The sequence below is a fragment of the Haliotis rubra genome, unplaced genomic scaffold, assembly GCF_003918875.1.
Source record: "Haliotis rubra isolate DU_JTF1 unplaced genomic scaffold, ASM391887v1 Scf1209, whole genome shotgun sequence".
In the NCBI taxonomy this organism is placed as follows: domain Eukaryota; kingdom Metazoa; phylum Mollusca; class Gastropoda; order Lepetellida; family Haliotidae; genus Haliotis; species Haliotis rubra.
In genome coordinates this window covers 131,090-154,780 of record NW_025765125.1, presented here as the reverse complement: position 1 = coordinate 154,780, position 23,691 = coordinate 131,090, and the positions used below count along the sequence as shown (strand labels likewise).

The 23,691-nt window shown below is 40.5% G+C and overlaps 1 protein-coding gene across 4 annotated transcripts in view; it reads right to left on the bottom strand.

Annotated features, from left to right (window-relative positions):
- The window catches only part of LOC124264766 (ankyrin repeat and KH domain-containing protein mask-like), a 132,893-nt gene that overhangs the window by 9,210 nt on the left and 99,992 nt on the right, over positions 1 to 23,691 (bottom strand). The gene's annotated exons all lie outside the window — the stretch shown is intronic.

The window sequence follows — 23,691 nt, the reverse complement described above, 5'->3', positions numbered from 1 at the left end:
AAGAGACATCTTCTGTACAAGTATACACAATTTCTGTCCAAATATAGACAACTACTGTGCACACATAGACAACTACTGTGCGAAGATAACATCTATTGTGTAAATAGAGACAACTACTGTGCAAAAATAACAACTGCTGTGCAAATATAAACAACTACTATGCAAAGATAACAACTATTGTGTAAATAGAGACATCTTCTGTACAAGTATAGAAACCTACTGTGCAAAGATAGACAACAGCTGTGCAAAGATAACAACTATTGTGTAAATAGAGATAACTTCTGTGCATATATAGACAACTACTGTGCACACATAGCCAACTGCTGTGCAAATATAGACAACTACTCTGCAAAGATAGACAACTACTGTGCAAAGATAACAACTATTGTGTAAAAAGAGACAACTTCTGTACAAGTATAGACAACTACTGTTCAAAGAAAGGCAATTGCAGTGCAAATATAGACAACTACTGTGCGAAGATAACAAATATTGTGTAAATAGAGACAACTTCTGTGCAAGCATAGACAACTACTGTGCAAAGAAAGACAACAGCTGAGCAAATATAGACAACTACTGTGCAAATATAGACAACTACAGTGAAACGATAACAACTATTGTGTAAAAAGAGACAACTTCTGTACAAGTATAGACAACTACTGTTCAAAGAAAGGCAATTGCAGTGCAAATATAGACAACTACTGTGCGAAGATAACGACTATTGTGTAAATAGAGACAACTTCTGTACAAGTATAGACAACTACTGTGTAAAGATAACGACTATTGTGCAAATATAGACAACTACTGTGTAAAGATAACAACTATTGTGTAAAAAGAGACATCTTCTGTACAAGTATGCACAATTTCTGTCCAAATATAGACAACTACTGTGCACACATAGACAACTACTGTGCGAAGATAACATCTATTGTGTAAATAGAGACAACTACTCTGCAATAGAGACAACTACTGTGCAAAAATAACAACTGCTGTGCAAATATAAACAACTACTATGCAAAGATAACAACTATTGTGTAAATAGAGACATCTTCTGTACAAGTATAGAAACCTACTGTGCAAAGATAGACAACAGCTGTGCAAAGATAACAACTATTGTGTAAATAGAGATAACTTCTGTGCATATATAGACAACTACTGTGCACACATAGCCAACTGCTGTGCAAATATAGACAACTACTCTGCAAAGATAGACAACTACTGTGCAAAGATAACAACTATTGTGTAAAAAGAGACAACTTCTCTACAAGTATAGACAACTACTGTTCAAAGAAAGGCAATTGCAGTGCAAATATAGACAACTACTGTGCGAAGATAACAACTATTGTGTAAATAGAGACAACTTCTGTACAAGTATAGACAACTACTGTGCAAACAGAGACGACTGCTGTGCAAATATAGACAACTACTGTGTAAAGATAACAACTATTGTGTAAAAAGAGACATCTTCTGTACAAGTATACACAATTTCTGTTCAAATATAGACAACTACTGTGCACACATAGACAACTACTGTGCAAAGATAACATCTTTTGTGTAAATAGAGACAACTACTCTGCAATAGAGACAACTACTGTGCAAAAATAACAACTGCTGTGCAACTATAAACAAATACTATGCAAAGATAACAACTAGTGTGTAAATAGAGACAACGTCTGTACAAGTATAGACACCTACTGTGCAAAGATAGACAACTGCTGTGCAAAGATAACAACTATTGTGTACATAGAGATAACTTCTGTGCATATATAGACAACTACTGTGCACACATAGCCAACTGCTGTGCAAATATAGACAACTACTCTGCAAAGATAGACAACTACTGTGCAAAGATAACAACTATTGTGTAAATAGAGACAACTTCTGTACAAGTATAGACAACTACTGTTCAAAGAAAGACAATTGCTGTGCAAATATAGACAACTACTGTGCAAAGATAGACAACTACTGTGCAAAGATAACAACTATTGTGTAAATAGAGACAACTTCTGTACAAGTATAGACACCTACTGTGCAAAGATAGACAACTGCTGAGACAACTACTGTGCAAACATAGCCAAGTACTCTGCAAAGATAGACAATTACTGTGCAAAGATAACAACTATTGTGTAAAAAGAGACATCTTCTGTACAAGTATAGACAACTACTGTTCAAAGAAAGACAATTGCTTTGCAAATATAGACAACTTCTGTGCAAAGATAACAACTATTGTGTAGATAGAGACAACTTCTGTACAAGTATAGCCAACTACTGTGCAGAGAAAGACAAATGCTGTGCACATATAGACAACTACTGTGTAAATAGAGACAACTTCTGTACAAGTATAGAAACCTACTGTGCAAAGATAGACAACTGCTGTGCAAAGATAACATCTATTGTGTAAAAAGAGACAACTTCTGTACAAGTATAAGACAACTACTGTGTAAAGAAAGACAACTTCTGTGCAAATATAGACAACTACTGTGCAAAGATAACAATTTTTGTGTAAATAGAGACAACTTCTGTACAAGTATAGAAACCTACTCTGCAAAGATAGACAACTACTGTGCCAAGAACAACTATTGTGTAAAAAGAGACAACTTCTGTACAAATATAGACAACTACTGTTTAAAGAAAGGCAATTGCAGTGCAAATATAGACAACTACTGTGCAAAGATAACAACTATTGTGTAAATAGAGACAACTTCTGTACAAGTATAGACAACTACTGTGCAGAGAAAGACAACAACTGTGCAGATATGGACAACTACTGTGCACAGATAGACAACTGTTATGCAAAAGATAACAACTATTGTGTAAATAGAGATAACTTCTGTGCAAATATAGACAATCTTTGCCCAGCAGTTGTCTTTCATTGCACAGTAGTTGTCTATACTTGTACAGAAGTTGTCTCTATTTGCACAATAATCGTTATCTTTGCACAGTAATTGTCTATCTTTGCAGAGTAGTTGTCTATATTTACACAATAGTTGTTATCTTTGCACAGCAGGTGTCTATACTTGTACAGAAGTTGTCTCTATTTACAAAAAAGTTGTTATCTTTGCACAGTAGTTGGCTATGTGTGCACAGAAGTTGTCAATATTTTTCAGAAGTTGTCTATACATGTACAGAAGTTGTCTCTGTTTACACAATAGTTGTTATCTTTGCACAGTAGTTGTCTATATGTGCACAGCAGTTGTCTATCTTTGCACAGTAGTTGTCTATACTTGTACAGAAGATGTCTCTATTTACACATTAGTTGTTATCTTTGCACAGTAGTTGTCTATATTTGCATAGCAGTTGTCTATCTTTGCACAGTAGTTGCCTATACTTGTACAGAAGATGTCTCTATTTACACAATAGTTGTTATCGTTGCACAGTAGTTGTCTATATTTGCACAGCAGTTGTCTATCTTTGCACAGTAGTTGCCTATACTTGTACAGAAGATGTCTTTATTTACACAATAGTTGTTATCTTTGCACAGTAGTTGCCTGTGGGTGCACAGCAGTTGTCTATCTTTGCACAGTAGTTGCCTATACTTGTACAGAAGTTGTCTTTATTTACACAGTAGTTGTTATCTTTGCACAGTAGTTGTCTATCTTTGCACAGTAGGTTTCTATACTTGTACAGAAGTTGTCTCTATTTACAAAATATTTATTATCTTTGCACAGTATTTGTCTATATTTGCACAGCAGTTGTCTATCTTTGCACAGTAGTTGCCTATACTTGTACAGAAGATGTCTCTATTTACACAATAGTTGTTATCTTTGCACAGCAGTTGTCTATCTTTGCACAGTAGTTGTCTATATTTGCACAGCAGTTGTCTATCTTTGCACAGTAGTTGCCTATACTTGTGCAGAAGATGTCTCTATTTACAAAATATTTATTATCTTTGCACAGTATTTGTCTATATTTGCACAGCAGTTGTCTATCTTTGCACAGTAGTTGCCTATACTTGTACAGAAGATGTCTCTATTTACACAATAGTTGTTATCTTTGCACAGCAGTTGTCTATCTTTGCACAGTAGTTGTCTATATTTGCACAGCAGTTGTCTATCCTTGCACAGTAGTTGCCTATACTTGTACAGAAGATGTCTCTATTTACACAATAGTTGTTATCTTTGCACAGTAGTTGTCTATATTTGCATAGCAGTTGTCTATCTTTGCACAGTAGTTGCCTATACTTGTACAGAAGATGTCTCTATTTACACAATAGTTGTTATCGTTGCACAGTAGTTGTCTATATTTGCACAGCAGTTGTCTATCTTTGCACAGTAGTTGCCTATACTTGTACAGAAGATGTCTTTATTTACACAATAGTTGTTATCTTTGCACAGTAGTTGCCTGTGGGTGCACAGCAGTTGTCTATCTTTGCACAGTAGTTGCCTATACTTGTACAGAAGTTGTCTTTATTTACACAGTCTAATACAGTCTAATACAGGCCTGAATGTATGATACAGTCTAATATAGGCCTGAATGCATGCTACAGTCTAACACAGGCCTGACTGTATGTTACAGTCTAATACAGACCGAAAATGAATAGAAACAGATACTGTGTTTGTAAATAGGTTTGAAGGCGATGAACATGACAGAAGTATGTAGATATATTGCAAATGATGAAATGGCACTGGGAATGTTTGCCTGTCAACATATCTCTTGACTTCTACACCTTTGAAATAGATTTGACATCTTCAATATTTGCTGACATGATTTCAAGTCATACGCAAGAACAGGTAAGGGAGAAATGGTGGTGGAGATTTTAATGGACAACTGCCTTGTTCTGAGACTGATGCCTCTGCCTGTCAACTGCCTCTGGACATAATACAAGTAACGGATTTACTAGTATGGATTTTATCATCTCAAAGTTTGATAAGGGCACAAATGCCATAATTATCATGACTTGAGATTTCAGCTAGGTCCCTTTGGTTGGTTGCATTGACAGCATTCGGGACCTTGGTGGGGATTTCAAAAGGTTTTGTCAATTGACGTGATGACGGCCCTTGTCAGTGTACCAAGCGTTTTCGTGGTTATTTTTAGGGGGTACACAATTTCCTGGCTATTGAATTAGTTTGCTGTCTGTCGAACAGGTAGGGCAGGGTGACCTTGACCTGTTGAGCACACCTGCCATTACCTTTTGCGTGTGACTCATTCCCGGGGAACTGACAGTGTGCTGTGTGGCAGATGTATGCTATGTCGATGGAAATTGATTTTGTCGCTTTTATAAATGAGGTTACACTTCTAAGAGCGACTATTATGGATATCCTATTCATAACGGTGAACAACACAAGAAGTACTGTTCGGCTCCCCCGATACCCCTTTAGGAGAGCAGGGAAAGCAAAGATTAAAAATGCACGATAACTGATGAATAGGCAAATGTATGCATGACGTCACAGGTCAGTAAGATTATCAACCAGTGGCTGTTCCAGTCCACTCTTTCAGGAAACCTTTTATAAAACGAAAAACTAAGCACGGTTGATGTGATGCGCGCAATGACAAGATCGTCATGTCACCCTGAATTGTATACATAATGCACCCGGATTTCAAAAAGAAACAAACTCTAAGGTTTGATTTTTACCCATGTAAAATATAATTATGTATGACGTTGAGCGTGAGAGTCTGAAAATGAATACACCAGTTGGATAGAAACTGTTATAAATCTAGGTCATTTACAAGCTAATTAGTCATGTGCAAATTTAACACCATGAAAGTCATCGTCATTTTAGTATAAGAAATGTAGACGCGAGGTAACTAATTTATTGGAAAATTAAGTTTTATAAGATAACTTGGATGCTGCGTGTTTCGTTCGAAAAGTCCTTTTAAAAACTAAAAACTAACCCAGCGGGCACACAACGTTGAGTCAACGTTTAATCAACATTTTTAATCAACGTTGACTTTTGGTTGTTTGGTTAATCATGTTTTATAAACGTTGATTCAACGTTTATCATGCGACAAAAGAAAATAATTGAAGATTCGTTTAGTTGTCAACGTTGTTTCAACGTAAAGAATCAACAAAATGTCAACTGCTTGTTTCCTTGGAAAATTTGATACATAATTTATATTGGTAATAGGCATCCAACTTAGCAACTATCATTTCTGAACATTAATTTCATAAGAGATCCAGATCGACCTAGTGACAGATATAATCTAATATATTTTTTGATTGAGCATCGATCAACGGACGGAAATATTACGTAAATCGCAATTGAAAATGAAAAAATCTATGATTTTAGGTATAAAGTCATCAATTATCCGTTAGATAAGATTAGTGAATTGCATTAAATTTGATATTTTCCGAAAAAAATGTCAAAATTGTATAATTCCCGACAATTTGTTTCTCTGGGGAGAAGATAGTGATGATGATGATGATTTTAAGGGCGGGGAGCTAGGGGGTCAGCAGTTTTATACACACTTACGTTTGACTATGTTTAAATTGATGCTTAGAAATTATGGGAAGGGGAGGGCGGTCATTGATCTTGTACATGGCATGCAGGGATGGGGGGTCACTTATTTTGTACATACATTGGGGGGTGGGGTTCACATTGTACATGCTTCTCCATAAAAATCATCATCACCCCCTATCCATAAATTACGAACGGTCCCTAAGGGCAGCTGTACAAAATCGAGTAGAATTTATCAATATTTAAATTATATCACATTCTTCTGAACATTTGTTTGAATGGTTCTATCAGTAAATTGTGCACTGATCACGCTCTGAACCCTATCAGCATATGTATATTTTTGTATTTATTTATTTTACTTAAAAAAATAAATTGGGGGAGGGGGCATATGTATATCATTTTATTTTTGTTTATTTTGGGGGTGGTGGTGGGGGTGGATAATGAATGGCGACAGCGAATCTTTCTCAGATCATGCATCGAAAATTCACATCAAAATGTCTTCTGCAAGTCTTTCTGAAGGGTGAAATTGTATATAATTTATTTAAACTTTTATTTATTTACAAAATGTGTAACTTCACTAATGATGCTTTGATGGGACATTTCACAAAACTGCACCCAAAGACTTTCATTCTTACACTGGTTTTGAAGGGATGTGATGATTTATATCTCTTAATGGTTAAATGTTGCATATATAAACGAAGTAATTTAGTAAGGAACATTTAATTATTAAAAATAACATTTATTTTTAATGGAATTTTCAAAAATCTCAGTTTCGAAACAACGTTGATGTGCCCGCTGGGAATTAACTTAACAAAAGCATGGGAAAGCAGATAAAATGTAATATGTTAAATATATAATGTAATATGAAGTATTAATACACATTCATAATAGTTGGCGTATTCTGGGAGTGGCCTAAAATAGATTGTTCAAAATTTATTGGCTAAACATTTGGCTGTACAATGTTGTGTGAAGACCGCCATCACTGATGGTTAGTGCAGAGTTTGTTGGACAACCTTTTCCCGAACAGGTTTCTGTGGTCCAACTGTCTGAACTGGTCCAACTGGCCGAAACTTTGCACCAAATCAGCTATGCTTAACGTCGATGTCAAGACAATATTGATTACTACATGGTTGAGGAAGTATTTTTGGCAGATGATGCTTTGGCTTTGAATGGAGAAATAAAACAGACTTTAGACGTGAAAGAAATTAGGACTTAAAAACAGAAGAATGTCTATGGTAAGAGAAATTAGGGAATTTCGGATAACACATTCATTAAAAAGTCTTCTACCAGTACTATGTTGCCTCTCTTGTTGTGTTTGTGTTGAGGCCGGGGACGGTGTTGTTCAATGTCCAATTAAACCTAAAATGGAATATAGTAAAGAAATTATACTATAATCTATTTGTAAGTGACGTGTGTGCTGTAACGGAAAATATACCGTGCTGAAATATAATAATCTAGCACAGACAGAGAAGCTCACTTACCCGTGTCCGTTTTCTCCTCTGATATCCGGGTGGGTTACAAGGACGCCTCACGAACAGAGGTCCTGTGCACAAGACAAACTCAGTAAAACACTACACAAAGTTTACCTTGCCACACACCAGCAACACACTGCCGAATACTGAACGTTAGACAGTGATAGACGGTGTTAGACAGGTGGTAGACGAATTTACACAGTAGACAGCTGTACACACTACCCTGAACTGTTACTCCCTTGTTTCGCTTCAAGTACACTCAGTATAACTCGTGTCTTTACGTAATCTACAAGCCGGTCGCGACTCCTCATGCCTACAGGCCGAGTATACAGAGACGACAACGACACTGCCACTGAAGGCAGTGAGCCCGGACACCATACAGCAACACAAGGCTCATTGACGTAATGCATGTGTGTATAGATCTAACATTGCAGCATGTGCAGATAATACCACTACTATGTACTACAGTTTAGTATTGAAGGTAACTTGAAGTAGTGAAGGTAAATAGTAAGGCCAATGTAGACACTGGAAGAGACCCCCAACAACAACACCGTCACGTTTCAGACAGTGAGCCCTGACACCATACAGCAACACGGTGCTCATGGAAGTAATGCGTGTGTGTATAGATCTAAACATAGTAGCATGTGCAGATATTCCAACTACCCCAAAACTGTCATTGTAAAGACACCCGGTGTCAATACAGTCATTCTGCAGGATAGTTGGGTAGATTAGTGATTGAGGTGACCAGTCATTGAGGAGATCAGTGATTGAGGGGATCAGTGATTAAGGAGACTAGTGATTGAGGAGATTAGTGATTAGGGAGTTTAGTAACTGAGGAGTTTAGTGATTGAGGGGATCAGTGATTGAGGAGACTAGTGATTGAGGAGATCAGTGATTGAGGAAATAAGTGATTGAGGACATCAGTGATTGAGGAGATCAGTGATTGAGGAGTTTATTGATTGAGGAGATCAGTGATTGAGGAGATCAATGATTGAGATGTTTAGTGATTGAGGAAATCAGTGATTGAGGAGATGAGTGATTGAGGAGACTAGTGATTGAGGAGATCAGTGATTGAGGAAATAAGTGATTGAGGAGATCAGTGATTGAGGAGATGATTGATTGAGGAGATGATTGATTGAGGAGATTAGTGATTGAGGAGATCAGTGATTGAGGTATTTAGTGATTGAGGAGATGAGTGATTGAGGAGATGAGTGATTGAGGAGTTCAATGATCGAGGAGTTCAGTGAGTCAGGTGTTCAATTACCGATCAAAATTGGTGTGTATGATACCTCGCCATCTTTTACTGATGGATATTGTCGCTCGATACCCCGCCATCCCTGACTGATCGACGTTGTCCATGTTGATACCCCACCATCCTTGACTGATCGATATTGCTGCTATTGATACCCGGCCATCCTTGACTGATCGATATTGACCCTATTGATACCCACCACCACCACTGACTGATTGATATTGACGTTATTGATATCCCACCACCCTTGACTGATTGATATTGACGCTATTGATACCCTGTCATCCTTGACTGATCGATATTGACGCTATTGATACCCCTCCACCCTTGACACAATCTACCCTCTAAACTACAACGGTCAAGCCTAGACTGACTGAGTTTGGTTTTACGCCGCTTTTAGCAATATTCCAGCAGCATCACGGCGGGGGACACCAGAAATGGGCTTCACACATTGTGCCCATGTGGGGATTCGAACCCGGGTCTTCGGCGTGACGAGCCAACGCTTTAACCATTAGGCTACCCCACCGACCCGTCAAGCCTAGAGGTAACTAAGCCTAGTCCCCAGGCTACAACCGTCTACCATCCAGCTTACAACGACGTTCCCTCTGCCCTACCTAGTGATGGCTGTTGATCTAACGACGACAAGACTCTCCACGACGATGCCAATGTTGGTCCAGGGTAAGTGTGCCGGCGGGGTAGCCTAGTGGTTAAAGCGTTCGCTCGTCACGCCGATGACCTCGGTTCGATTCCCCACAAGAGTCCGATATGTCAAACCCATTTCTGGTATCAAACACACCCTCCCCTACCCCTACCCCCGTCATATTGATGAATAATTGCTAAAAGCGACGTAAAACTAAAGTCACTAAGCCAATGTGTGTGTTATTTGTGGTGAGCATGACTGTTTATGTACATTCTTACAGTATTTCGGGAATTACAATCTACACATATTTTGCCCAAGGCGCGCATGTGAAGTACATATAGAATCTCATATATCATATGATCTCACACAAGCAATATCTCCTGTGGAACACAGATTTGGATGATAAAGTTGTTGATCTTCCTCCCAGGTTGAACATTCTGACCTCGCTGGTCATCCATGTGTCGCTGCTGGGACACGATACAGAACTTCAACTGCACCCACTCATTAAACCAGGCACACAATGTATACCATGACCCTACCAACCCATCACAAACATAGATATAGATTCCTTCCGTGTTTTAATTCATCCTGGCTTACACGAATACAGCACTTAAATCCTGTCATGCTGAAATTGACATGTTTGCATTACAAGAACGTGTGTTAAAACGTCTGTCAATACTGTTAGACGAACACTGCGTCTGAAATAGTTCCTACCATTAATACTGTGCTTGAATTGGAAACACGAGAGGATTGTCAACAATATTAGACCGTACTATTAAATTCTAATGCAGTGTTCCTAACAGTCCATTAGGTTAGAGGCATTTGTCCGACTGAGTTGACGGAATCAAGCTGTTAAGCAGATTGGTCTGGTGATAGTGGACGTTCTACCTGTACAGCAGCAGAAGCGGGTAACAGACACTGAAGACGGTCCAGTGGATCACTAATTACGCCGGTCAAGCGCTACCCGTTGTGACCAAACATTTCAAATGTATTGTGCGACGGTCCCATTGCTAGGGCTTCTTTACGCCATCAGTGTCTGTGACGGGGCTAACTACACAGACTTGCAACGCCTCCACGACAGTCTCCTCACCTACTACCGACCCAACCTCCGACCTGTTAACGACTCATCACGGACAGTGTTGGTCAGCATGGACATTGCAGTATCCAATATCGTCACCCTCGACTTGACCAGTGAAAGTTTGGTCACGTGGCTGGAGCTCGTGGTCACGTGGACGGACGAGAGGTTGACGTGGAATGCCGATCAGTACACACATGTAAGAGCGATTAACTTTCCCAGACGTAAAGTATGGGTTCCAGATGTTCACGTCCTCAACGCCCGCAGCGAGGACATCCTCGGCGACGCTGACAACACTCTACAGGTAGGTTGCCCATTATAGGCTCTGTAAGGGGAGTTCGGGGAGCCTAGTGGTTGAAGTGTTGCCTCGCCGTGGACACACGTCGGATTCAGGTTTTAGTGAGATATTGCACTCCGTCACTAACTCACTAACTCACCACGCAAACAAAAACAACCCCCCGCCGAATATACATCCATACCCCCACACGCACGCAAAGAAGCAGGCATGCACGCACATGCATGCACGCACGCACGCACACACACATACCAATGCACACACCCAACCTTTCATCCACACAAACACCCATCCAACCTGTCATCTAAACATTACTCTCATTTATGCATTCCTTCGTGGATCAATGAAAGAATGAAGATAATCATAGAATATTCCGGTCTTTTCTTTTCGAGAAAATTTAACAACGACATTTTAAAATACAGCTATTTTGCAGGTTTATCCTGATGGCAAGGTCGAGTGGTATGTTGATCTGGAAACAAGAACACCATGTCCGGTTTCACTAGCGAGGTTCCCGTTTGATAAACACACGTGTTCAGTCACTCTAACCACCGCCTATCATGGGGAAGTTGACGTCAACATCAGTGGCGTGACCTTCACCGACGAGAAAGCCATCAAGACAGGTGAGTGGATGTTGACAACGTCCTCCGCCAAGAGAGTAACCCTTGGCGAACACAGACCCAAGAGTGGAGTGATTGTATCGCTGACCCTGCGACGTCATGGAGGTTACTATATCTTCTGTCTGATACTGCCCCTGTTTATTGTTGCTGGCGCCAATCCTTGTGTGATCCTTGTCAAGTCCAATAGCGGGGAGAAGACGTCAACAGCTGTCACCCTTTTCCTGTCCTTCACGATCTTCATCACCCTCCTCGCTGATCTGCTACCACAGTCGTCCCGGGGCATTCCAGTCTTCACAGTCCTCGTCTACATGCAGTTCCTGTTCAGTTCAGGAATCGTGGCGTACTGCATTGTTTCACAACGGCTAAGTCAGAGAGACAAGCACAACAGACTGACGCGGATCCTGGCACTTGTCCTCCTGAAGACAGGAAGGAAGAAGGCTGTACAGCCATCCACTACGACAGACGCTGGTGATGGTGGCTCGGAACGTGACCCGGAGGAGTTCACCGACTTTCCTCAACTGGCGGATAAACTGGACAGTGTCGTATTTTATGTATGCACGGCTCACGCCGTTCTGGTTATGAGTTTCACCCTGCTGTCTCTCCTCGTTACATGATTGTTGATTTCAGCATCCAAACAACATCAGAATTGTATTCAGCACAAATACAGCGTGAGAGAACAACGATCAAAGTAATCATACACAATTACCATCTGTATTATAAATCAACTTCATTTGCAAATCAATACAAATAAGTGCAGTTATTACAATGGCAGTAGACAAAAGAGTGTCGATGGCAGTATCAGATGAAACACGATGTCAACTGGTCTTGTAACGTGAGATGATAAGGCATGCTCTTGCATCCAAATATAGTCTTGCAGAAACATACAGTCTATGCTTTTGTAGGGTAACGGGTCATTTCGTCCCAAATACGTTCACCCCAGCAAAGAAATATTATTATTATCAACAATAAAATTGTTTCAATATTTTATTCATCTATGTATAGTGTCGAAACAGCATGTTCAGATTGTTTGAATAATTATATCATTTCATATTGGCTGTGTTGGATCAGATGACATCACTCAGGGACAATAGCAGCAACAGCAAAGGTCAGTTCTTCTGCAGTTTCAATAAAGGTTTCCGTCATCGATGGCTCTGGGAGTGGACTGAAACATGCGAAGACAATATTTTGACATCCATTTAAAGTTTGTATACATGTGACATGAGACAAAAATATGATAAAGTATATCTGAAATCTTTTCAAAAACACTTACTTCCCAATGGCCCCCTTGATGTCTGTAGTGGCTGTTGTGATGTCGAGTCATTCAGAGTAGCTGATATCGACAGTTGGGACTATAAAATATTAATTTGATTGGTCTGATTCTTATTACAGCAAAGGCGCTGTGGTCAGTTTCTCTCGCCGGCCAAGTGGAAGCTTTTGGCTGATCATTGTACCCATCTCGATCACGAATTTTCATTATCTATGATCGATTTGGCTTAAGTCCTAATTCTCTTTCAAATCAATTTTACCGTTGAAATGCACGTTTTCATTAAAGGGGTTTCAGTTAGGCTTTGACAGAATCAATTTCACAGGAGTCCTGCACAGTGTTGGCAATATGCCCTTCCATTAGCGTTATGACTTCAGTTGTTGGCAACGACCCTTCACAACGCAGCAGAACCCATCCCAGCTATACAGTAAACATAATCTATCACATCTAGTTCATATTTAAATCATATTTATTGTGCACTTAGGTTCTCACACTCATCAAACCCGTGGTTGGGATGAGACGGATGGGTAGGTCCTATACACCTGCCATTTTAATTGTTTGGTTTAACATTTACATTGTATTTCTGGGTTCGATGATGTGTTGTAGTGGCAGTCTACTCACTCGTGGAGTGAGGTGTAGCCATTGGTTACAACGTTCGTTCGTCACACATCAGTGCTGTGCGTGAAGCCCATCTCCGGTATCCCACCATGACAGTGCTGGAATATGTCTGGTAGCCTATAACCACTCAACCGGTTACAACGTCAGTCCGGTATGTAAGGGTTTTCAGTACGCTTTATACCTAGTTGGTCATCATTCAGTCATCTAAATACTCACAAGTGTGTCACCTCATACACTGGACATCTCTTTGTCAACTCTCACTCCGCAGTGTATGTATATATATGTATATATGACAGCGATTTGTCAACAGTGTTCAACTATATGACAGCGACTTGTAAACAGTGTTCAACTATATGACAGCGACTTGTAAACAGTGTTCAACTATATGACAGCAGTTTGTAAACAGTGTTCAACTATATCACAGCAGTTTCTAAACAGTGTTCAGCTATATGACACTGGCTTGTAAACACCGTTCAATCGTATGAATGTGGCTTGTAAACAGTGTTCAGCTATATCCAAGCAGTTTGTAAACAGTGATCAAACACATCACAGCAGTTTGCATACAGTGTTCAACTATATCACAGCAGTTTGTAAACAGTGTTCAACTATATCACAGCAGTTTGTAAACAGTGTTCAGCTATATGACAGCGACTTGTAAACAGTACTAGTGTTCAACCGTATGAATGTTGCTTGTAAACAGAGTTCAACTATATCACAGCAGTTTGTAAACAGTGTTCAACTATGTCACAGCAGCTTGTAAACAGTTTTCAGCTATATGATGGTGGCTTGTAAACAGTGTTCAACTACATGGCAGCAGTTTGCATACAGTGTTCAACTATATGACAGCAGTTTCTAAACAGTGTTCAACCATATCACAGCAGTTTGTAAACAGGGTTCAACTATATGAATGTGGCTTGTAAACAGTGTTCAACTATATGACGGTGGATGGTAAACAGTGTTCAACTATATGACGGTGGATTGTAAACAGTGTTCAACTATACGGCAACGACTTGTAAACAATGTTCAACTATATGACGGGGGATTATAAATGGTGTTCAACTATAAGCCAACGGCTTCTAAACAGTGTTCAACTATATGAATGTGGCTTGTAAACAGAGTTAAACTATATGACGTTGGATTGTAAACAGTGTTCAACTATATGAATGTGGCTTGTAAACAGTGTTCAACTATATGACGGTGGATTGTAAACAGTGTTCATCTATATGACGTTGGATTGTAAAGAGTGTTCAACTGTAAGGCAACGGCATGTAAACAATGTTCAACTATATGAATGTGGCTTGTAAACAGTGTTGAGCTATAGGACAACGGCTTTGAAACAGAGTTCAATTATATGAAGTTGGATTGTAAACAGTGTTCAACTATAAGGCAACGGCTTGTAAACAGTGTTCAACTATATGACGGTGGATTGTAAACAATGTTCAACTATAAGGCGACGGTTTGTAAACAGTGTTCAGTTTTATGACGGTGGAATGTAAACAATGTTCAACTATAAGGCGACGGTTTGTAAACAGTGTTCAGTTATATGACGGTGGCGTGTAAACAGTGTTCAGTTATATGTCGGCAGCTTGTAAACAATGTTCAACTATATGACGGTGGATTGTAAACAATGTTCAACTTTATGACGGAGTCCTTAATTGAAAGATAGTTATGGTATATAGCCTGATGGTGTTATCAATAATTTGTGTTGCATTTTGGAATGCTCGAATATAAACACATCAACAGAAGGAATCACCAAAACCAATGAACACGTGGGAAACATGCACACATTTCTCGTGAAAACGAACATGCACGAATTGTCACAACCATTAGTGTGCACAAACATTGGGCCTATCACTCATTGTTCAACGATGCCAAGCGTAGCTCAAATTGAGAGAAACCAGGCAATCAGACGTTTCAGATGTTGCCCGTCATTTCAACGTAAACATACACGATTTACCGCCTCAATCTTCGATACAACGCAACAGACCACAGATGACCTTCCTCGTAGCTGTCGTCCTAGGGTCACCTCGGCAAGATCGGCACATTACCCGCCAACACCAGCGAGATCCGTTCTTGTCTGCAAACCAAACTGCTCAAGACACTGGCACTATAGGAACACCTCGACGCCTTAGCTGGGACACTGTGATCCGACGCCTCCGTTCCAACAATCTCAGACGTCGCTGACCAGACCGTCGTCCTGTTCCTCAACCACGGTATCGTCGTGCACGATTTCAGTGGTCACAGAGTCATCATCACTGGCGTCATCGTGTGTGGAGACGTGTCATCTTCTTTGATGAGAGTCGATTTTGCGTGTCCCATGCAGACAGAAGAGTCAGAATTTTGCGGCGTCGAGGTGATCGTTTCGCTGACAGAAACACGTTTTGGATCAACAGCTGGTACGGGATCTGATTTAGTGCGAGGCTTGGACCCACTTGCTTCCAGAATGTTGGTCAAGGTCGGGGACACGGCGTCACTGCTCAGCGTTATATCGACCAAGTGATAAGACCCCACGTTGTTCCATTTTTCAAACAACGTCGTCAACACATTTTCCAGCAGGATAACACTTGTCTCCATGTCGCCAGAGCTACCATGGCCATTCTCCAACAATACAACAACTGTGTTCTACCGTGGCCAGAGCTACCATGGTCATTCTCCAACAACACAACAACTGTTTTCTACCGTGGCCAGAGCTACCATACCATTCTCCAACAACACAACAACTGTGTTCTACCGTGGCCAGAGCTACCATGGTCATTCTCCAACAATACAACAACTGTGATCTACCGTGGCCAGCCCTCAGTCCTGATCTGAATATCATCGAACACTTGTGGGATGAGGTTAAATGGAGTCTGCACAATGTACGATCCAGTCCCACAACTGCCGATGAACTTCGCACAGCTGCTCGGGGTTTGGGCAGAAGTATCCTTAGGGCCTTTACAAATCGTCTGATCCACTCAATGTACAGGAGATGTGGGGCCGTGATCAATGCTAATGGCGGTCACACTAGGTATTGACTGACATGGCTGGCCAGAACGTGTGTAACCCCTTTACCTTTGGAATACTTAATGTCATCAGTCTTCGTTCACATTTGTGTCTACCTGACCCTGTTGGTACTTCTTGTATTTAATGTTGAGAATTACATGCATGTATACTTTATACTCGACTTGTGTTGCTTTTGCGTGTGAGTATACCAGACCAAGAAATCGATATGTTGCATCGTGACACCCGATGAGAGGCTGCGATAAAAACACTTAATTCGCAGAAGGTCTGGTCTGATTGTTCTCCACCAGTCCTATAAATATAAACAGTGCCGTTCCCAAGGAAAACATGTTCACCTGGACTGTAATATAACGTTCAAATGGAAACAGATTTCTAGACAGAACCGGTTAATGCGAAAGAAGTTATCTCAGAGATCCCCGTAATTACGAACATACCCATCTCAGAGATCTCTGTAATTACGAACGTAGCCATCTCAGAGATCCCTGTAATTACGAACGTAGCCATCTCAGAGATCCCTGTAATTACGAACGTAGCCATCTCAGAGATCCCTGTAATTACGAACGTAGCCATCCCAGAGATCCCTGTAATTACGAACGTAGCCATCCCAGAGATCCCTGTAATTACGAACCTAGCCATCTAAGAGATCCCTGCTAATTCGAACGTAGCCATCTCAGAGATCCCTGTTTATTCGAACATAGCCATCTCAGGGATCCCTGTAATTACGAACCATCTCTGATCTCTGTTAATTCGAACGTAGGGATTCAAACGTTATTCACACATTAAAAACACTTCCGGGTAAACGAATGATATTCATGCAATAAAGCCCATCTGTACAAACAATGTTTCTGGCTAATGTGATTTAATTTTGATTTCTCTGTTCATGTTAGTAATTCTTCTACCGGGTATGTTGTCGGTCAACAATGGGTTCAGTGGTATCTGCACCGTCATTTCAACTCGTAGTCGTGTCCTTGACATTGTTATATACAACGGTAGTTGTAATACTCTGCTTTTAATCATGTAGTGCTGTTTGTACTGGCAGTATTATCCACCAGTCATACCACCCACTATGGTATTTGTCATCTTTAGGATAGACCACCCACTATGGTATTTGTCATTGCGTCACCCGTGAACATTGCTCCCGAGTTAAAATCGGGCACTCCTTTCCCCCAGCAGATCTGAGTAAGAGCAGGTGTTCAGCAACCCCTTTTTATCACTAAAGACGAATATGCTTGCCAGAGGAGGGGACGAGCGGGATCGGGTGCTCAGGCTCGCTGATGTATTTGATAGATGTGCCTAGATGTATGCTCATGACATCAATCATTGGGCTGGTCAAGACTCTGTTGGGTGCGGCGTAAAACAATCAAACAAAGGAACAATGACGTATCTGTCACACCACCAGGGTAAACCACCACGTCTTGGAGGGTCTCCATGGCTGCGTATCCGTCACACCACCCGAGTAAACCACCACGTCTTGGAGGGTCTCCATGGCTGCGTGTCTGTCACACCACCAGGGTAAACCACCACGTCTTGGAGGGTCTCCATGGCTGCGTATCTGTCACACCACCAGGGTGAACCACCATGTCTTGGCGGGTCTCCATGACTGCGTATCTACGCATTGAATATTTTATGACCGCTTCATCCGCCATGTCCAGCAGTGTTGGTCAGGTGGCGTGTCGGGATGGCCTGTCTCCAGATTACTCGAAATCAGCGTTGTTGTTGTCGTTTTTGTTGTTGCTGGTGCTGCTGAAAATACTATAAAAGTGATATAACTAGTCCAATTTTTGCTATTTGATCGGATATATGTCAAAATCAAACTCCACGGAAGCGGAACATAACACATTAAGTTTGGGTATTTGTTCATCATGTCGAGCTTTGAACAACCTTCAAACCTGCTTCTACTACAATACGATATCAGAAGCTAGGAGTATAATTTGCTTTTTTTAAACATGTCTTCTAGAACATCAATAACTATCAAGACATGTTTTGTCACGTTGCACAGACAAACGTTCAGATATTATTCTTGTAGAGATAAAACGTTCACATATTATTGTTGCACAGATAAAACGTCCAGATATATTGTTGCACAGATAAAATGTCCAGATATTATTGTTACACAGATAAAACGTTCAGACATTATTGTTGCACAGATAAAACGTTCAGATATTATTGTTGCACAGATGAAACGTCCGGACATTATTGTTGCACAGATAAAACGTTCAGATATTATTGTTGCAGAGACGAAACGTCAAGATATTATTGTTGCACAGATAAAAAGTTCAGATATTATTGTTTCACAGATCAAACGTCCAGATATTGTTGTTACAAAGACGAAACGTAGAGATATTATTGTTGCACAGATAAAACGTTCACATATTATTGTTACACAGATAAAACGTTCAGATATTATTGTTGCACAGATAAAACGTCCAGATATTGTTGTTACAAAGACGAAACGTAGAGATATTATTGTTGCAGAGATAAAACGTTCAGATATTATTGTTGCTCAGAATAAACGTTCAGATATTATTGTTGCACACATAAAACGTCCAGATATTATTGTTGCGCAGATAAAACGTTCAGATATTATTATTGCACAGAAAAAACGTTCAGATATTATTGTTACACAGATGAAACGTTCAGATATAATTGTTGCACAGATGAAACGTTCAGATATTATTGTTGCACAGATAAAACGTTCAGATATTATTGTTGCACAGATAAAACGTTCAGATATTATTGTTGCACAGACAAAACGTCCAAATATTCTTGTTGCACAGATAAAACGTTCAGATATTGTTGTTACAAAGACAAAACGTACATATATTATTGTTGCACAGATAAAACGTTCACATATTATTGTTACACAGATAAAACGTTCAGATATTATTGTTACACAGATGAAACGTCCAGACATTATTGTTGCACAGATAAAACGTTCAGATATTATTGTTACACACAATAAACGTTCAGATGTTATTGTTGCATAGAAAAAAACGTCCAGATATTATTGTTGCACAGATAAAACGTTCATATATTATTGTTGCAGAGACGAAACGTCCAGATATTACTGTTGCACAGATAAAACGTTCAAATATTATTGTTGCACAGATAAAACGTTCAGATATTATTGTTTCACGGACAAAACGTCCAAATATTCTTGTTGCACAGATAGAACGTCCAGATATTGTTGTTACAAAGACAAAACGTACATATATTATTGTTGCACAGATAAAACGTTCACATATTATTGTTACACAGATAAAACGTTCAGATATTATTGTTACACAGATAAAACGTTCAGAAATTATTGTTGTCAATGTAAAACGTTCACATATTATTGTTACACAGATAAAACGTCCAGATATTATTGTTGCACAGATAAAACGTTCAGATATTATTGTTGCACAGACATAAGTTCAGATATTATTTTTGCACAAATGAACCTTCCAGATATTATTATTACACAGATATATCGTTCAGATATTGTTGTTTCACAGGCAAAAGTTAAGATATTATTGTTACACAGATGAAACGTTCAGATATTATTGTTGCACAGAAAAAACGTTCAGATATTATTGGTACACAGATAAAACGTCCAGATATTATTGTTGCAGAGATAAAACGTTCAGATATTATTGTTCTACATATAAAACTTTCAGATATTTTTGCTGTAGAGATGGTACGATTATTCATCTTGCTCATTGTCGACGACCCGATGATGGTGATGACATGGTTGCACCACGAATTATTGACCCTGTGAGACAATGTGTCCTTTATTTTTATTTTTATTATGGATGGAAACTCTCAGCAGAGGGCACGATGGAAACTCTCAGCAGAGGGCACGATGGAAACTCTCAGGAGAGGGCACGATGAAAACTTTTAGCAGAGGGCACGATGGAAACTCTCAGCAGAGGGCACGATGGAAAACTCTCAGCAGAGGGCACGATGGAAACTCTCAGCAGAGGGCACGATGGAAACTCTCAGCAGAAGGCACGATGGAAACTCTCAGCAGAGGGCACGATGGAAACTCTCAGGAGAGGGCACGATGAAAACTCTCAGCAGAGGGCACGATGGAAACTCTCAGCAGAGGGCACGATGGAAACTCTCAGCAGAGGGCACGATGGAAACTCTCAGCAGAGGGCATGATGAAAACTCCCAGCAGAGGGCACAATGGAAACTCTCAGCAGAGGGCACGATGAAAATATCGATGTGAACAGTACAAACGTAGAAGTGGCAGCCCTTGACATGTTGACCTCTTGACCTTTGCGTGAGTACCAATATAAGTGTTGGTATTCTTGACTATATGACCCAGCAACGTGTTTTTAATGGTGCATGTCGTCATGGTTACTGGCACTGTCTCCGCAGTAGAAGACAGCTACGTACAGAGTTCCGCCATGTTGTGTAAACCTACACTATAAGTATATACCTGGCATGATTGCTGTTAGTCTCACAGTCCCTCAATGGTTAGTCTCACAGTCCCTCAACCCAACTGTTTGATCCCGTCTGTCCAGCACTGCCATTACTGCCAAAGCTCTGGATGAAGCAAGTCTAGATTTCCCCAGGTATAGGGCTATCATCTACAAACAAACGAGCTCTCTTCAGGGGTCAGGTTACAGGGGAGACATATCAAACTCCCTAGGGGACAGAGCTTTATACAAAGACTAACGATTAATCTCGTTACACGAATACGATTAAACGAATATAAATCATTTTGACAAATAAACCCGTTTTAATTGAAAAGAAACCCTGTGAGATGGGAAACCCAGAACCTGAAGAAATCTAGACTTGCTTCATTTAGGACTTTACCGTTGCAGGGAGGGCTAGGCTGTAGGGGAAATCTAGACTTGCTTCATTTAGGACTTTACCGTTGTGGGGAGGGCTAGGCTGTAGGGGAAATCTAGACTTGCTTCATTTAGGACTTTACCGTCGCGGGGAGGGCTGGGCTGTAGGGGAAATCTAGACTTGCTTCATTTAGGACTTTACCGTTGCGGGGAGGGCTGGGCTGTAGGGGAAATCTAGACTTGCTTCATTTAGGACTTTACCGTCGCGGGGAGGGCTGGGCTGTAGGGAAATCTAGACTTGCTTCATTTAGGACTTTACCGTTGCGGGGAGGGCTGGGCTGTAGGGGAAATCTAGACTTGCTTCATTTAGGACTTTACCGTCGTGGGGAGGGCTGGGCTGTAGGGGAAATCTAGACTTGCTTCATTTAGGACTTTACCGTTGCGGGGAGGGCTGGGCTGTAGGGGAAATCTAGACTTGCTTCATTTAGGACTTTACCGTCGTGGGGAGGGCTAGGCTGTAGGGGATATCTAGATTTGCTTCATTTAGGACTTTACCGTTGCAGGGAGGGCTAGGCTGTAGGGAAAATAATATGGTTCAGGGACTGAACAGAACTGTAGTAACTTTAGCATCTGCCAACACTTAATCAACAAACACAGTGTGTGGCAGGAGGCTGGTGTGCCGAGGGTCTAGTCCTGCAACAAGTATGTGGAATGGACATAGTCTGTGATCTTCAATAGGCAAGTCTGTTTGAAGTGACTGCATGGAGAAAGGCTCCCTGGGAATTCTATTTAGGAAATAGTCACATTCGTATAACTAGTTATCCTCACTTATAACACACGTGGCCTGAGGCCCAGAGTGACTATAATTATGCCTAAGGTTTAATTGTGTAACACACGGAGTGTTGCTTTCACTGGCCGGCTACACGTTTTCAAAGAGTCACATACATGTATTTACATATCATAAAAGTAGGTACTTTAACATTTGGAGGCAAACTAAAACTCCTCGATATTTTATTCACGTATTGGGTATTCCAGATAAAACTTCTGTTTGTCAAGCAAAGTTCCAAATCACAAAGATTTCAAAATATGAATGGAAGGACTAGGAGTTAAGGGCAGGACTACTCTGGTTAGACACCCAGGTGAGAGGACAGAGCTGGGCAAGAGGGCCAATACATCTCCCTGTCGTTTAAACCTTTATTTGACGGTTGTAACATATGTAATTGATCAGGACCCAGCAGGTGTAGCCCCTGGGTGGTTAGTCTCTGAATCTCTCATCTCACTTGGCTCCTTCCAGTAAATGGAGCCCTGTTTCTCACAGAATATATCTTCAGTGACTAAACGTTGGGGTCTGTACGTGTTCCTATAGCTGTTTCAGAGTAGTGTGCAGTTAACTTTTCCGCCCACGCCATTTCTCCCCGTTAGCATTTAGTTGCTAAGTGTTTGGTAATACGCTCGCTGATATTAAAGGTGACAGTTTGAAGACGAGCAAAGGTGTTGTCTGACGACTGGAAGCAAATTTGGTTGGGACCTGGCACGGCTCACGCAATCTTCTCCTGTAGGGTGGGTGATCGGATGGTGGGGGGAGGGTGTGCATGTGAATTTATCTTCCTAGGTGGCCTTTGCACACACACACACACACACACACGCACACACACACGAACGCACACACACATATACGCACATCAAATATCACATGTTATCATTTTATGTCAGTTAACATCAATTTATTAATAAAGTCCCATTTAACACGAAAGTGGGTGATGGGGTGAGTCAGTCATTTCGGATCTGAACAGTTTTCAACAATACGACATCAAGGGACAAGCAATGTATACTTCACTCACTACCTGTTTATACCCAAATTGGGATTCGAACCCGGGTGTGGCACAGCAGGTGTCTCCGGGGACTTAGCAAACCTCCTTATTCTGGTTGTGAAACTTTACTAACATCTTAATTAAAATGAAATAGAATCCTATAAAGTTGGATGGTTTCAGCAAGTAATGAGAACACAATACTTACTACATTAATTTCACCTTGACAAACACAAATTATGAATGCGCGCAATGTTGCAGATTTTTGTGACAAAAACTGCGTAATAAAAGACTGTTTTAATACCAAGAGCATATTTGTCAGTCTGTCATCATCAACAAACTGCATTTATTCTATACGCGAAAAATATGCTATCTTGTAACGCAAACATGTGTTGCCGAAATACTTTTTCACATTTGGTGAGCGATTGACAGCCATTCATGCAACACCATTGAGGAAGTCGCCATGCAAGTGGGAAT